General features: G+C 38.2%; 1 non-coding gene across 1 annotated transcript; it reads right to left on the bottom strand.

Annotated features, from left to right (window-relative positions):
• Positions 1–713: 713 nt before the first annotated feature.
• Positions 714–820, bottom strand: LOC114914756 (small nucleolar RNA R71). Its single transcript, XR_003802425.1, has one exon. It is a non-coding gene; the product is annotated as a small nucleolar RNA R71 (small nucleolar RNA).
• Between the last annotated feature and the right edge of the window lie 14986 nt (positions 821–15806).

Raw genomic sequence — 15806 nt, forward strand, 5'->3', positions numbered from 1 at the left:
AGATGACCTTGGTAGTTAGGAGTTGTCTAGATCTAGGATAACCTATAGATAGGATTGATTGAGCCACTTGATTGTTAACTAAAAACATCATATCTAATTAATTCATCTTTATCTTCTTAGCATTAGAACTCCTTTAGGTTCTCTTGTTTAGAACTCTTTTCCCTCCTCCTTTTCTCCTCTTCTCTTTCAAAAAAAAAAAAAATTATTGAAATTAAAATTCGATGAGATCTTTTGGGTGCATGCTAGGACGTCGATCATTACAACTTGATTTACACCCATTAGACCTAGAGCTAGAAAAAATGATTCGAATAAACCAAATCAAAACTATGGATCCAAAATAAGAGACTGACCTACCACGATAATTGAGGAAGTATTTTACTCCCTCATCTACACCTACTCGCCATGTATCTAGCCTTCTCCTATGGAGACGATATAATTTAAAATCAAGTCTAACATTATTCAAATGCTACCATCATTCTATGGACCGACAAATAAGGATCCGTATAAATATTTGGATGAATTTTTTGAGATATGCTCCACAGTAAAAATTCAAAACTTCTCCGATGATGTCCTCAAGTTGAAACTATTTTCTTTTTCACTTAAGGATAAAGCCAAGCATTGGTTATACTCGCTAGATTCCATAATCATTTCAACTTGGGATCATCTTCAGAGAGAAGTTTTCAAAAAATACTTTTCAATTGAAAAAACAAATCAAATTAGAAAATCCATCACTAATTTTTTTTCAATTGGATGGTGAACTTTTTTATGAGACTTGGGAAAGGTTAAGAGACCTTATTCGTAAATGCCCCCAACATACTGTCCTCAAATGACAACTTGTTCAGTATTTCTACAATGATCTATCAGAGAAACATCGATAAATGATCGATGCATCGTGTGGTAGCACATTTATGCTAAAGAGTGAGGATGAGGCTTGGCAGCTTTTTGAAACACTTAGTGAGAACTCCCTACATCATATCTCTGCCATCTCTAGAGAACAACCCATGTCTCAACAGAAAAGTGATGAAATCTATCAGATTGAAAATATTATGGATATCCACAGTAAGGTAGATGAGTTGTCTCAAAAATTAGACCGTCTTTTGAATACTGAACACTCTTCGACTCTGTCTAACTCAGTCCAAGATGTTTGTGCATTGTGTGCAAGCCCGATCCATTTTATTAGTGAATGCCTAACCATACCTTAATTTTCTGAGTTTGTGCACGAGCAGATCCAGCAAGCTCAAACCCAATAAGCTTGTAGATCAAGAAATGATCTAAATTTGAACACTTATAATCTCGATTGGAGAAACCATCCAAATTTTTCTTGAAGATCACAGCCAGTGGTTGGCCCTGCTATACCTAGACCTAACTATCAGGACCTGACATACAGGCATGGACCATACCACCAGTTCCAAAATATTCCTCAACTGTCTATCACTAGTCATAGCTCAAGTTTTGAGGAGAAAGTTCTAAAAGTGCTAGAATGATTAGAAGTCAACACCTAAACCCTTAACTCCCACACACAATCCATTGCTAAGCTAGAGACCCAAATAGGTCAACTAGCAACCGCAGTCAATAAGAGGGAAGGAGAGAAATTACTTAGCCAACCTGAGAGCAATCCGAGAGGGCAATTCATGGTTGAGAGCTCCAATACTCCAGATACCTTTTCTGAACACGCCAAATCAATCATGACTCTCAAAACTGGAAAGATCATTGAACATACAAGTAAAACCAATTAGACCGACCCTAGACCTCTGACTAAGTCCGAATCACCCAAGAACAAAGAGGACCCAAAAGTAGAGAATGAACCAACTGTATCGAAATCACCTTACTTGCCTAAAGCTCCATTTTCGAGTGCCCTAAAAGCCCTTACTCTTACGGATAAGAAGGGAGGAAGACTCGATGAGATGTCAGAATTATTTAAGCAAGTCCAAATTAATCTCCTCCTTCTAGATGCAATCAAACCGGTCCTAGCTTACGTAAAATTTTTGAAAGAATTGTGCACTCAAAAACATAAATCTCGATCATAACTTTCGAAAAAAGTATACCTCACTGAATAAGCTAGCTCTGTATTCCAGCACGCTACCCCTCCAAAGCTTAAAGATCCAAGTACCCCTACCATTTTTTGCATTATAGGAGACTTTCACATCGAACAAGCTCTCCTGGACCTAGGGGCCAGTGTGAACCTTTTACCTAGCTTGGTTTATAAACTTTTTGGATTTAGAGAACTGAAACCCACATCGGTCACTTTACAGTTAGCTGATAGATCAATTAAGATACCACGTGGGATGATCGAAGATATTTTGGTCAAGATAGATGAGTTCTATTTTTTAGTTAATTTTCTGTCCTTGATATGGAACTGAGTGGCAATCCAAGGCAAATTTTCATTATCTTAGGTAGACCCTTCCTAGCTACGGCAAATGCATGCATCAATTGTAGGACAGGAGTCATGGACGTATCATTTGGAAATAAAAAATTGAGACTGAATGTATTCAGTGCATCTCAGGGACCATCAACTGATAGTTGCTTTGAAATAGATACATTCAAGGACATCATAGAGGAAGCAACATCAATGATTTTTGCACATGATTTTCAAGACACCCACTTGACGTACTTTGGTGTGGATGACTATGATATGGAGAGAGGTAGCGAAGGAGTAAATATTCTAGTTGAAACATCAAATGCTGAAACTACTCCCCCTTAGACAATCAAGTACAAGCCATTGTCTGCATTAGCCAATACACCCACAGTCCCGTCATTAGAATCAGCACCTGTACTAGACTTAAAGCCACTTTTAGCCATACTCAAGTATGCATTCCTAGGACCTAATGACACCCTCCCAGTGATCATTGCATTAGACTTAACTCTGGATCAAGAAGCACAATTGGTTGGTATTTTGAAGAAAAATAAAGAGGTTATCGACTGGTCCATTATCGATCTAAAAAGAATTGACCCCTCCATCTGTATGCACCACATTCATTGCGAGACAGATGCCAAACCCCATCGAGACATGCAGAGGAGACTGAACCCAAATATGCAGAAAGTAGTGAAGAAAGAGGTGGTAAAATGGTTAGATGCTAGAATCATCTACTCCATATCCAACAGTAAATGGGTCAGCCCTACCCAAGTAGTACCTAAGAAATCAGGTATTACTGTAGTGGAGAATGAAGAAGGTGAATTATTCTCCACTCGCACACCATCTATCTGGCGTGTATGCATTGACTATAGGAAACTAAACGCTGTTACTAGGAATGATCATTTTTCATTACCCTTCATCGACCAAATCCTAGAACGGCTAGCGGGTCAACATTTTTTCTATTTTCTAGATGGTTATTCAAGGTACAATCAGATACATGTATTTTTGGATGATCAAGAGAAAATCACCTTCACTTGCCTCTATGGCACTTTTGCTTTTCGGTGTATGCCGTTCGGGCTCTGCAATGCATCCGCTACATTTCAACAATGCATTTTAATCATTTTTCAGATATGATGGATATATATCTCGAAATTTTTATGGATAATTTTTTCGTATTTGGAATCACCTTTGAGGATTGTCTTCATAACTTCTTCAAAGTCCTTAAGCACTGCACGGAAACAAATCTGGTTTTAAGTTAGGAAAAGAGCCATTTCATGGTTCGGAAAGGAATCGTATTGGGACATATTATTTCTGAAAGGAGGATTGAGGTAGACAAAGCCAAAATCGAGGTCATTTCAAAACTACCATCCTCCACTTCGATTCGACAAATACGATCCTTTTTAGATCACGCTGGATTTTACAGATGCTTTATTAAAGATTTTAGCAAAATATCGAATCCTTATGCAATCTGCTAGCCAAAGATACACCATTTGTTTTTAATGAAGAATGTCTACAAGCCTTCCATACATTACGAGCTGCCCTGACAATAGCACCTATAATAAAATCCCCTGATTGATCCTTTCCATTTGAAATCATGTGTGACACTTTCGATTTTGCAATAGGAGCCATCTTAGGTCAAAGAATAAATAAGGAGCTACATGTGATCTATTATGCTAGCAAAATTCTATCCGATGCCCAATTGAACTACACCATGATAGAAAAAAAGCTACTAGCAGTGGTATTTATCCTTGATAAATTTCATTCATATCTATTAGGGTCTAAGATTCTAGTATATTCTGATCATGCGGTTCTGAAACATCTGCTCTCAAAGAAAGATACTAAATCATGATTGATCAGATGGATCTTTTTGCTTCAAAAATTTGATCTAAAAATTTGAGACAAGAAGGGTTCCGAAAATGTGATCGCTGATCATATTTCTAGAATTTTAGTTGATCATACGATGAGTACAGATGAAATTAAGGAGAATTTTCTGACGAACAACTTTTTGCAACTACCTCTGATCAAATCTCATGGTTTGCCCACATCGTTAACTATTTGGCAATAGGACAAGTTCCTCTCCATTGGAGAAAATAGGAGAATGATCGATTCTTCTCATAGGTCAAACATTATTATTGGAAGAAATTCAAATTCTTCAAACATTGCCCTAACCAAGTGATTCGACGCTGTATCCCTGAGAGTAAGTATCAAAGTATACTTACCTTTGGTCACTCGCATGCATGCGGGGGACATTTCAGTCCAATTAATGAGAGAATTTAGATCAAACTAAATTTTAGAGTGATTCTAGAATCCTCTTCCCACCATCTCAATGAAGAATCTACTTTATAGGAGTATGGATGAAAAGATCGAGGTATGCAAAATTTTTTTTTTATTATAAAAAAAGATTAAAAAAATTTTTAGTATTTCTCACTAAGTAACTGGACCCTTTCACCAAAGTAAGCATTGTTGTTCACGTCAAAAGGTGAGAATATGAAAAAACCTCTTATATAGTCAATTTTTAACTCGTAGCCTTTTTGATTCAAGCCAGTAAGCCTGAAGGATGTTTTACACCTAATATCCTAAAGTCAACTGGTTTGGGAGTCATTGGCCTAAAACTCGCTACAAGAGTCAATTAGAAAGCTTAAGAGGTTAGAACATTGTACTGATTGTACATGTAAATATTTCTATAAAAAAAAAAAAAGAAAAGAGAAAGAATAAGGGGACTAAATTGTAAGAAGATAATAAACTCTGCTCACATCAAGTTGGAGGGCTTAAAGAGTAGAGTGGAAAGTTGATGAAAGAAGATCTTTAAAAATTTTTATGGCTAATACTCAACCATTAATTAGATCGAATTGATAATCCAATGAAGTACCTCATTAATGATCTAACTAGATATCCACTACAGTTAGAAATATCTAGGATAACTTTTGATTTAAGGATAATTTGGTGCACAATGCTAATGTATCTATTTTTCTCGAAGACGAGTAAAAGTTCAAATTGGAGGGTGTGATGAATACTTAATTTAAGTCACTAGAGGTACTAAATATTATCATAATTGATATTATTTTATTAAAATTTGATGCTTTCTAGTCTATTTTGCAGGTAATTGGGAGTTTGGGTTTATATGACTCAAATTGGATCAAACTTGAGTGAACTAGGCAACCAGCTCCTATTCTAGTGTGAACACAACTTAAAGATCAATGGAAGAGAATCAATATGAAGATCCAAGGATCCTTATTCACACTTTCACTTCTCTTTTCATAAAATTCTAGCCTCCCCACTCTATAAATAGAACCCCAAGACCTCTATCTTCTTCAATCAAGCCAATCCTAAGTTCTCTTTAAGCTTTTCTCTTTCTTTCTCCTTCTTCTTCTTCTCCATAAGTCTAGAAAAGGTACTAACTCTAGCACGATACCATATTCCTCTACAGATCTTTTTTTCACATCCCATCAAATCTTGAAGAGGTCCAAATCTTAGTGCCGCTATCCTTTCTCTTCTACATACCCGCTTCCATCAAATTTTCTTTCTTGGAGTTCCTAGACCAAGCCTTCCAGCCATCCTGTTGCAGTCTGCATGGAGGAAAACGAAGGACTTAAGGAGACACATCCACCATCGGACGTAGTAAGAAGATCAATTTGGTTTAGTTATCTTGTATCATAATTTTATTTTTTTCTTTATGTACGCTTCTTTATTTGATTAATGAAAAGTAATTTTATTATAATTTTCATACTTCTTTCTTAGTTTCTTATAATCTATTATTTTTTTTATATTTTTGAAACAATCAACTAATATCCCTGCAGATACGATCCCGACTCACCCTATCTACATAGTAGTGAGTAAGATTAATTTTGATGTGCTACGACACGCATCAAGTATCCCTTTACTAGCTACTAGCCTCATCTTGAATCTCACTCCATCTTGTTCTGAAGGTGCCTCCTTCTTTGTGACATCCATTTTGAGCCAATAGATTGAGCACCTTTAGGAAGATCCGCTAGCTCCCATGTCTAATTTTTCTTCAGTGATTTCATCTCCTCTATCATGGCCTACATCCATGACTCCATATCATTACTCTCCATAGCTTCTGTATAATTCTTCGGATCTCCATTTACAGTGATGAGGGTATAAGAGATAGCCTCATCAATGTCATATCTAATAGATCTTCTGATGGTATGCTGGGACTTGTGCAGTATCACTCCCACTGGTGAATTCTTCCTACTTGATGTCTGTGGCTGCTCCTGCACATTCATTTGAATAGCTGGCTCTCCATACTGGTCCTTCACCTGAGTAAGATATTTTCTACTCAACTCTACGTCAACAGGAACACCTCTGTATGTAGATATAGACTGCATGCCATCTACCTCTGACAGATCACCACCATCCACCTTCACTTTTTCAGATCCTCCTGTACTCCCAGACCTCTCCAAGATATTCTTCTCATAAAAAATAATATCCCTACTGATCACTGATCTCTATGCCTAAGAATCCCATAGTAGGTACTCCGTGACTCCTTGTGGATACCCTATGAACATCATCTTTCGAGATTTTGGATCCAACTTGCTCTTCTCGATCATCTCTACATGTGCATAGGCTGGGCAACCGAAGATCTTCAGGTGGCCAAGCTCCATCTTCTTCCCACTTCAGACCTCTTCTGAAATGCCTCCATTCAACTTTCTATGGAGAGACTTATTGACAAGAAAACATGCAAAAGTTAGAGCATCACCCCAAAAAAAATTTAGAAGTGATGTTTGGAGCCTCAAACACCGTCCCTTCTCCATCAGTGTCCGGTTCATTCTCTGCGACACCATTCTGCTGAGGGATCTTCTTCACTGTGTACTGACGCTTAATGCCATTCTCCTCATAGTATTGCCTGAACTCTAGGCTTGTATACTCCCCACCATTATCCGACCTCAGGCACTTCACTTGTCTTTCCGTCTCTTTCTCGACCTTAGCTCTTTAGATCCTGAATCGAACAAATACCTCTGATTTTTTCTTGATCAAATACACCCACACTCTCTTGGAGAAGTCATCTATGAAGATAACAAAGTACCTTGCCCCATCTCGAGCTGAAACAGATGTCTGTTCCCATACATCTGAGTGCACTAAATCCAACACTCCTTCACTGTGCTTGGTACTATTGACAAACTTCACCCTGTGTTGTCTGCCAAAGATGCATGGCTCACATAAATCACTGCCCTTATTCTTCAGAGCTGGAATTATTCTTCTTCTACTTAACTCTATGAGCCCTCGGTCACTCATGTGATCCATCCGATAGTGCCACATCAGATACAAAAGCTGCTCCTCCTGTGCCGCGACTAGCATCTCTGCACTATCAGTCACCATTAAGCCTTCTATCTTGTAAAGATTGTTGCTTAATATTCTATCCCTTATCACCACTAATGCTCCCTTGAAAATCTTCAAGTATCCACTCCCAGCCTGGCTACTGAAAGCATAACCCTACTCCTCCAAATAGCCCAAAAAAATCAGATTTTTTTTTAGTTCTGGTACATGCTTGACATTCGACAAAGTCTGAATAATATATCATACATCCTTACCCTAACAGTGCCAACACCAGCCACTTTACAAAGGTGATCATCTCCAAGGCTAACACTTCTTTCATCTGTCTTCTGATAGATAGCAAACCACTCTTGATGTGAAATATAGTGGTGTGAGCATACTGAATCCAACATCTATGTAGTATCACACTCTGTGGATACATCTGATACAACCAGTAGATCTTCTCCATTGCTTATCGATGCTGTATCATCATTCTTGCTGGCCTTATCCTTTTATGTCTTCGAGAGGGGACAGTTCTTCCTCAGATGCCCTGGCTGACAACACTTGTAGCACTTCAAGGACTTCTTTCGATCTCAAGATTTTGATCTGCCCTTGGATTTACTCTTACTCTTCTCCTTTGATCTTTTCTATTTTTCATTTACAGCCAAGACCTCAGAATTAGGATCTTCCTGGTAGATCTTCTCCCTTTGCTCATTCGATCTGAGCACACCAACAATTTTTTCATAGTTTAAAGTCTCCTTCCTATAAACTAGAGTTGTTATGAGACCATCATACAAATTCGAGAGAGAACAAAGCAGTAACAATGCCCTATCTTCTTTTTCAATCTTCTCATCCAAGCTCATCACCTCTAAACAGACCTGATTGAACTTCTAGATATGAGCAATAAGATCTCCTCCTTCAGGCATCCTCAGACTATAAAGCTGCTTCTTCAACCATAGCTTATTAGTCATATTCTTTCCCATGTAGATATTCTTTAGTCTCACCCAGAGATCCTTTGCAATGGTTTCTGTACACACCTCGAGCAATACTTGATCGGCCAAGCACATTCTGATTGCACTAAAAGCAATCTCCTCTAACTCTTTTCAATCCTCAGTACTGATCCTTTCAGATCTTTTTCATACCAAGATCTGGTAGATCCTTTGCCAAACCAATAAGTCCTTTACCCTCTGCTGCCACGGGATAAAATTTTTCTTACTATTGAACTTCTCGAAATCTATCTTGAATCCACTTAACACCGTCACCACAATCACGTCAAAACAAATGCTAACACCCTTCTGCAATCCAACACCAGCAAACATAACCCTTCCAAGAAGATCTATATGTCCTAGATCCTCTTTTCAATCTTCTGTATCACCTTTTTCCTGTGTAACACCGCTCTATCTCAATCAGGAGACAACCACGAAGAAAACAAGAAGATTTAAGGTAAAACCTGGTGCAGTAGATCTGGATGCAGGAACCCTAGGCGACTTCCTTTTCTTCTCCATGCAACCATCGCTCTGATACCAAATATTAGAGTTCACGCTACACCGTGTGTGGGACCTAGTGATTAGCCAGCAACCAAAAGAGAAGATCATCTAGATGTGGAAGCAAAGAATTCGTAGATTGAGAATCGCAAAGGAAGAAATGCGAACAAGAGTTTCTTAGGAGAAAGAGCTTTATTCAATTTGTATTCAGCATACAATCTTGACCTATTTTACATGTATATATATACACATATATATATATATATATATATATATATATGTATATATATATATATATATATATACACACAATAGGATCAAGCCCCAAGCTCAAAGAAAACTTCTAACTCAAACAGACCCACATGCAGAATTAATGCCGTGCAACTAAGTCGGCTCAGTCTTAGATTAAGTCGGCTAAACTGTAGTCACCCAAAACTGTACTCTCAGTTTATCTGTAGGTTAGTCGACTCACCTGTAAACTAAAGCGGCTAACCTGTCATTGAGTCGACTCAGTCTGAAACTGAGCCGACTAACCTGCGTGTCAGTCTGAAGTTTTTGAAATACAACTTTTTGTCCTCTGATATTTCTCAGATATAGTCGATCCAGTCTCAAACTGAGTCGATCCACCTTCAACTTAGTCGATCCAGTTTGAGACTAAGCCGACTAAGATTCTGAAACTCTTCATTCTGATTGAAATTTTTGCTGACTTGCTCCCTCCTTCTCTTGGCCTTTTCTCACATGTTTCTAAGGCATAGGAGCACCACACTTGAGCTCACATCATTCTTTTGAGATTCTCTCCGCCTCCATGTATGTTTCCTCCTCATCTTTCAACTCACAGAATGCCCACCATCCTCTCCAACAAACCCAACGATCCAATCCTCATCAGTACACCGAAGTTTCCCAAAAATGGGCCAAATACATTTCTGCTTGCTCATCTCCCTGCTCGTAGCACTTTCCATCTATCGTACAACAACACATCAAGAATGCACAAGCCTTAGCACAGTTCCTCGTTAGGTCAAAGCTGGCTATTGGTTCTCTCACACCAGTCACTACTCACCGGTTTCCAACATTAACACAGCCCTCCACACTAACCTCTACCACTACTCGCTTGCTCTTGATGACACCCATTCTCAGGTTGCACTGCCACCCAGTGACTAACTTCCCCTTTTAGGCACTTTCTCCACCACCCTCAAGGCTAAAAACCCATCCCTCAAGACACGATCTTGTCCATTTCCGCAGACAATCGCCAAACCAATTTCTAGAATGCTGCTTTCTCCTCCAAGGTAGCAAATCAAACTCTTCGAATGTCGTTCATCGATTCCGCCATAGAATTAGCCAGGATTAGGAACAATGCATTTGATGGGTCGGACTTGGCATGGCAATTTCCATCCTCATGTTCTGACATGGCCAGCCTTGGGATCCTGCTTGTTGAATGGAGAGCCCGCATAAATGAGGAAGCACAGAATTCATCTCCCCCTCTCCTGCTGACTGCCATAGTGTACTTCTCAAATTAACAATCTATTTGACGGACCTGTTGACAACCCTGACTATCCGATAAATACCATCTCAGACAATCTCGATTGGGCCAATGCTCCGAGATAAATTACAGCAACTATTATGGCAGCTGAGACGTTAACTAAATCTTAGATCTAAAAAGGTTAAGCTTTTAGGAAGAGTCCATAATTTGTAGCGCTAAGAACATGCACAAAAGGTGAACCAAAGAAAAATTGCCGGACTTGAATTCATCACCTCTAGATACTACATTCACTAGACTCTCAAAAACATAAAAGTCATTAGAGAAAGGATCAATTATGTATATAAATTAAGCCTTAACACCCAATAAGTTCTTAGCCTAGCTAACTAAATCAGTATAACCTGAGAAACTTGCTATGCTCATTCTCTAGTCAAATCAGCTTTATATTATTGAAGCATGCACACTGTATGTCTCCAAGCCTTCACTGCCTACCGAAGAAAGAACCACTTACACCCATTTTCCACCCAAGTGCTCTGGAAGACTTGTTTGCCAAGACCACATATCTCTTATATACATAAACAAATGGCTTACATAAACACCTTCCATAACTGGTGTCATATATAATCCTTGTATAGAAACTAAGAATTGTTGAATTAGTTTGGATTTTAGATCAATTATTTAATCCTTGACATATTCATATTTGGTTCAGTATTTACACAACCAAAGACAGGGGGCAGTGACAGCCCCAAGTATCATGCGACTCTTATATATAAGGTTGGTAATGGGTCGAGCAGGTGGGGTTGTGGTCGAATGAGAACAACATACAATAACTTTTACCGTACTTGACCCCAGCCAATATCGGGTTAGGACCCTCCGGATTTATACCCATCCACGGGTTCCTTCACGTCACCAATTTGATCTTAAGCTAATCTATTTTCTAAGATCACTATATTATTAGCTTCTTCCTTCTTCATTCCCGTTTCCTTACAGAGATTTTGGCATATTCGTTCTCTTTTCTCAGCCCAATTCCACCATAATTCTCTCTCGTGTAGGACCTAATTTATTTATAGAAGGATGAAATAGTCCCTATATTCTAATTAGTAACTAATTTTATTGATTCTTTATATTTAAATTAAACTTATAAGCTTAACCTATTCCACCATTATAATTTGAAACAAGTGTGGACACATGAATCATCGAAGGAGTTTATATTTTTATAATAGAATAATTAACATCATAATTATGATAGTAGACCATGTGTATGGCCTACAAATCACATCAAGCGGTATAGGTTTTCACTGAGATTTTAAGAACACAACAATAATATAAGGCCATCCTAGAGTAGCTCAGTTCTACGTACGAAAGATATTTAAAAGAAATGGCAACAGAAAGAAGATACAGCCTCTATGGGGAAAAGTTTTTGAAGTGCATATTTTCATTCTTATAGGGAGACATCAAATGATAGCAATATAGATTCTGTTGTGTGCTACTGATCACAGACAGCTAAAGAATTATGACCAAATTAGGAACCACAAAATTACTGTAACCATCCAAAAAAAAGGGACTAATTGATACCATCCTATTTTAACCAAAACTTGGGGTTCCCTTGAAAGAGTGGTAGGCTCGGGTTTAAAGAGAACCGTGCTGACGGTTGTAGTTAGACATATCTTCCAGAAGAAAGAGGGTGAAAATAGAACCTAACAAGGGAGGATGGAGAAAATGAAAAATGACAAGATTTCTGTTCTCAAAAAAAAAAAAAAAAGAAGAAAAAAAGAAAAAAGGAAAAATGATAAGATTTAAGGGTGAAAGCGAATGGGTTTAAAACCTGCTCTGAGAGTTTATAAAACAAGACTGATAGGATTCGATTACAGATCTGAAGAGATAATCATTTCACTAAAATTGTACTAAAGTAACGGGTTTAGGATAATGGATGGTGAACCAGATGTGACATGAGAATATTTCAATAGCTGAAAAAATAATTATGATGAAACAATCAACTTCTAAGTTTCACAGTATCATTGACAAAGAAGTAAATTGGAATCCAATGATAGTATGGGAATTATAAGGTTGAACATGCACACACCATCTCATGCCTTAGAAAATTTCTTGCAGAAATACAATAAGCAGCTTTTGGAGGGAGGAGAATGTCTGGTCTTTCCAGCCATCGCTGGACTGAAGCCTGATCCCAACTCTGCATGGGGGGAGAGAGAGAGGGAGAAATGGGGCAGAGCAGTGGAAGAGGGTGCTACTATTTAAACGTGTCCAAGAACCTCCCACCTAGTCACATGGTGTCATGTAATTTCATAAGGACTTGTCAGCTGGCTTGCATCACTACAGTAAATGTTTCCTCCGACACTCATCTGCCGATACCAAGGAAAAGGAAAAGTGTCGGTGGTTAAAATGCCACCACCAAAACATGCCGACGCTTTTTAAACACGTCGACAATTAACAGTGCTTTGACAGTTAATGACACTTTTAAGCGCCGGCAGGATATAATTGAATAAAATAACAGCCATAAGTGCCGTCCGTGGCCAAAGCTACAGCAGCGTCAGGATCCCTATTTCCTACTCGGCTATCCCTAATTCCACCATCAAGCCCTAATTATCTCCAATCCTGCTCCTCATCCGATAGCCTCCTCTCTCAAGCATCCACTCATCGTCCAGCCAAGTTCCTCTGCTCCTCCTCATCCTCCTCATTCTCTCCAAGTTCTGCAATAGCATACTCATTCTCTTCCTCTCGAGAGTGTCATCTGCTCTGATCGGGCTCTCCACCGGCATGCTCCCTCCTCCCCCCTCTCCTCCTCCTTCTCTCCCAAGCATCACCAGTCTGCCTTAATTATTTCCACCTCCTCCTCTACCAAGCCACTGATGGATCATCCTGATCGTGAAGTTTCTCACTATGTTGAAGGCACTGAGCTGTTCATAACCTAATGGTTTGGTACTTGCTCTCTACTGTAACATTCCTTATTATTTCTATCACACCTCAAACCCAATACTCGGATCGGATACGTGATTATTGCACACTTTTTAGAGCAAGTCTTAAAAAATATATAAGACCTAAAATAATTCATTTCAATCTCAACATCCATCGTATCTAATTTTGATAATAATTAATAAAACTTGCATAATTACAAGTTGAATTCTTTCAATCCTCTGATCAGATATCAATGACATTCTATCTATGCATCCGCTCACTCGCAAATTTATACCACAGCAAATTTTGAGCATCATGCAATTCTGAGAAAAAAAAAATGGAGGGATATGAGCTTTACAGTCCAGTAAGAATTCCACATATCACACCAATATAATAATATAATCTGAAAATAAGAATAAACTATAAAATATAAAATCTCATGTTCAATATCTCGAATACTGCAAATATGTATAAATTATCTGTCTTGTCAAAAGAGATGCATCATCATATATTAATGGATGAAACACTTTTGTTCAGCATTAGTTTCATGTTTTATCCTCTATTTTTCTTTTCATAATCACATGATCTGTAACTTTTTTCTTTCTGATTTTGGACTAACGAAGACTATACCTTAGTCTCCATTCGATCAAATTTCACTCATAAGCCCATTAAGGCTGTCCCAGGCATGAGCTTCTAGTTGACTGTCTCACGTATGAAAGTCCGTGAGAGCAGTCCCAAATATAAACTCTTAGTGGGCTGTCCTAGACATAAGCTCCTGACCGGCTGATCCACATATAAGCCTGTAAAGATTATCCCAGGCATAAGCTCCTGGCAGGTTGTCCCAGGCATAAGCTCCTGATGGACTGTTCCACGTGACGAGGTTAGTCCAAACCATATCTTTTTTTTCATGAAATTATAATATGTTGACTTCATTAATCAATTTCAATTTGTAGTGTGATCAAGACAAATATATTATACCCATATAATCATGCTATCAATCACTGATACATATATATTGACATAATATACTCATGCTTAAAAATTATATAAGTAAATAATGGTGTCTCAAACATAGTAAATTCATCGATCACAAATTCAACGATGTAAAATTAACGATACAAGACCAACGGTAAAATTGTATATGTAATGGTGATCATGTATAGGAATTCTTATCTCCACTGGTAATTATTCCAAGTATAAGAATCAACGAACTCTTTAATTTACGAATTTCAAAAATAAGATATTTCGCTTGATATCTTATGCAGACAATCGCATCTCTATATGACCATAATCAAATATAAAAATTATATATGGAGAAATTATGAATAAACGATCATAATAACAAAAATCTAGATCTTCTCTTAGAATCAACCAAGATTGAAATTGTCTAAGTATCTGGATCCTTACTGGTCCATAAGACTTCTAGAGAGAAAAAATCATGAACAGAGATAAAATTTTAGAGAAAAAAAGAAAGTAGAGAGAGAATCTTCGTATCCTTTAGATGAGGTAATCATGATCGAAAATATCAGAGGTCATATCAGGATGACTCAAAATGAATTAACTATCATCAGATGCTATAAATTTTGAATAAGGACCGGACTGGGATCCAACCTACTGCATGAATTTCGAAGCGATTTGATGTCATCTTATTTTCATCTCAAGTTTGTCTTAGGGTCCGTGATGCAATTAGAGAGAAAAAGAGAGAGAGTAGAAAGATCTTAGATATAAAAGGAGAGAGAGAGAAAATCCTCTCTTTTTTTTTTCTTTTCTTCTTCTTCTTTCTTTTCCTGGCCGAATCGAGGAGGGACACGAGGTGGGGAAGGGGCTTGGTGGGTCATGCTCCGATGAGGTGCATCGGCATGGTCGGAGCTCCAACAGCGGTGACCAACAGCAATGGAGCCAGAGATGGCCGGCGGTGAGGTTTGACCGGTGAGAAATTAGAAAAAAAATTGAAAAAATAGGAGACCGCCCCTCTTTTCTTTGATTTTTCCAATTATCGGTCGATCATTGAGGACCAAACCTTCAGAGAAGGAAACTAGGGAGGTAAGGGTCATGACCCATGGGTGTGGCACCATGGGCGGTGACATTGATGGCTGAAAAAGGAGGAAGGCTCATTCAAAATAGGAGAAAGCAGGAGTTCTCTTTTCTTGATTTTTTTGGCAAGGCAGGTGGTCGGCAGCAAGGCCTGAGCCAAGAGAAGATAGGTGATGAATATTTAATGTAAGCAACTAGAGATGCTAAATATTGTAATAATTGATATTATTTTATTAAAATTTGATGCTCTCTAATCTATTTTGCAGGTGATGGCGAG

The sequence above is a fragment of the Elaeis guineensis genome, chromosome 13 (genome assembly GCF_000442705.2).
Source record: "Elaeis guineensis isolate ETL-2024a chromosome 13, EG11, whole genome shotgun sequence".
NCBI classification, from domain to species: domain Eukaryota; kingdom Viridiplantae; phylum Streptophyta; class Magnoliopsida; order Arecales; family Arecaceae; genus Elaeis; species Elaeis guineensis.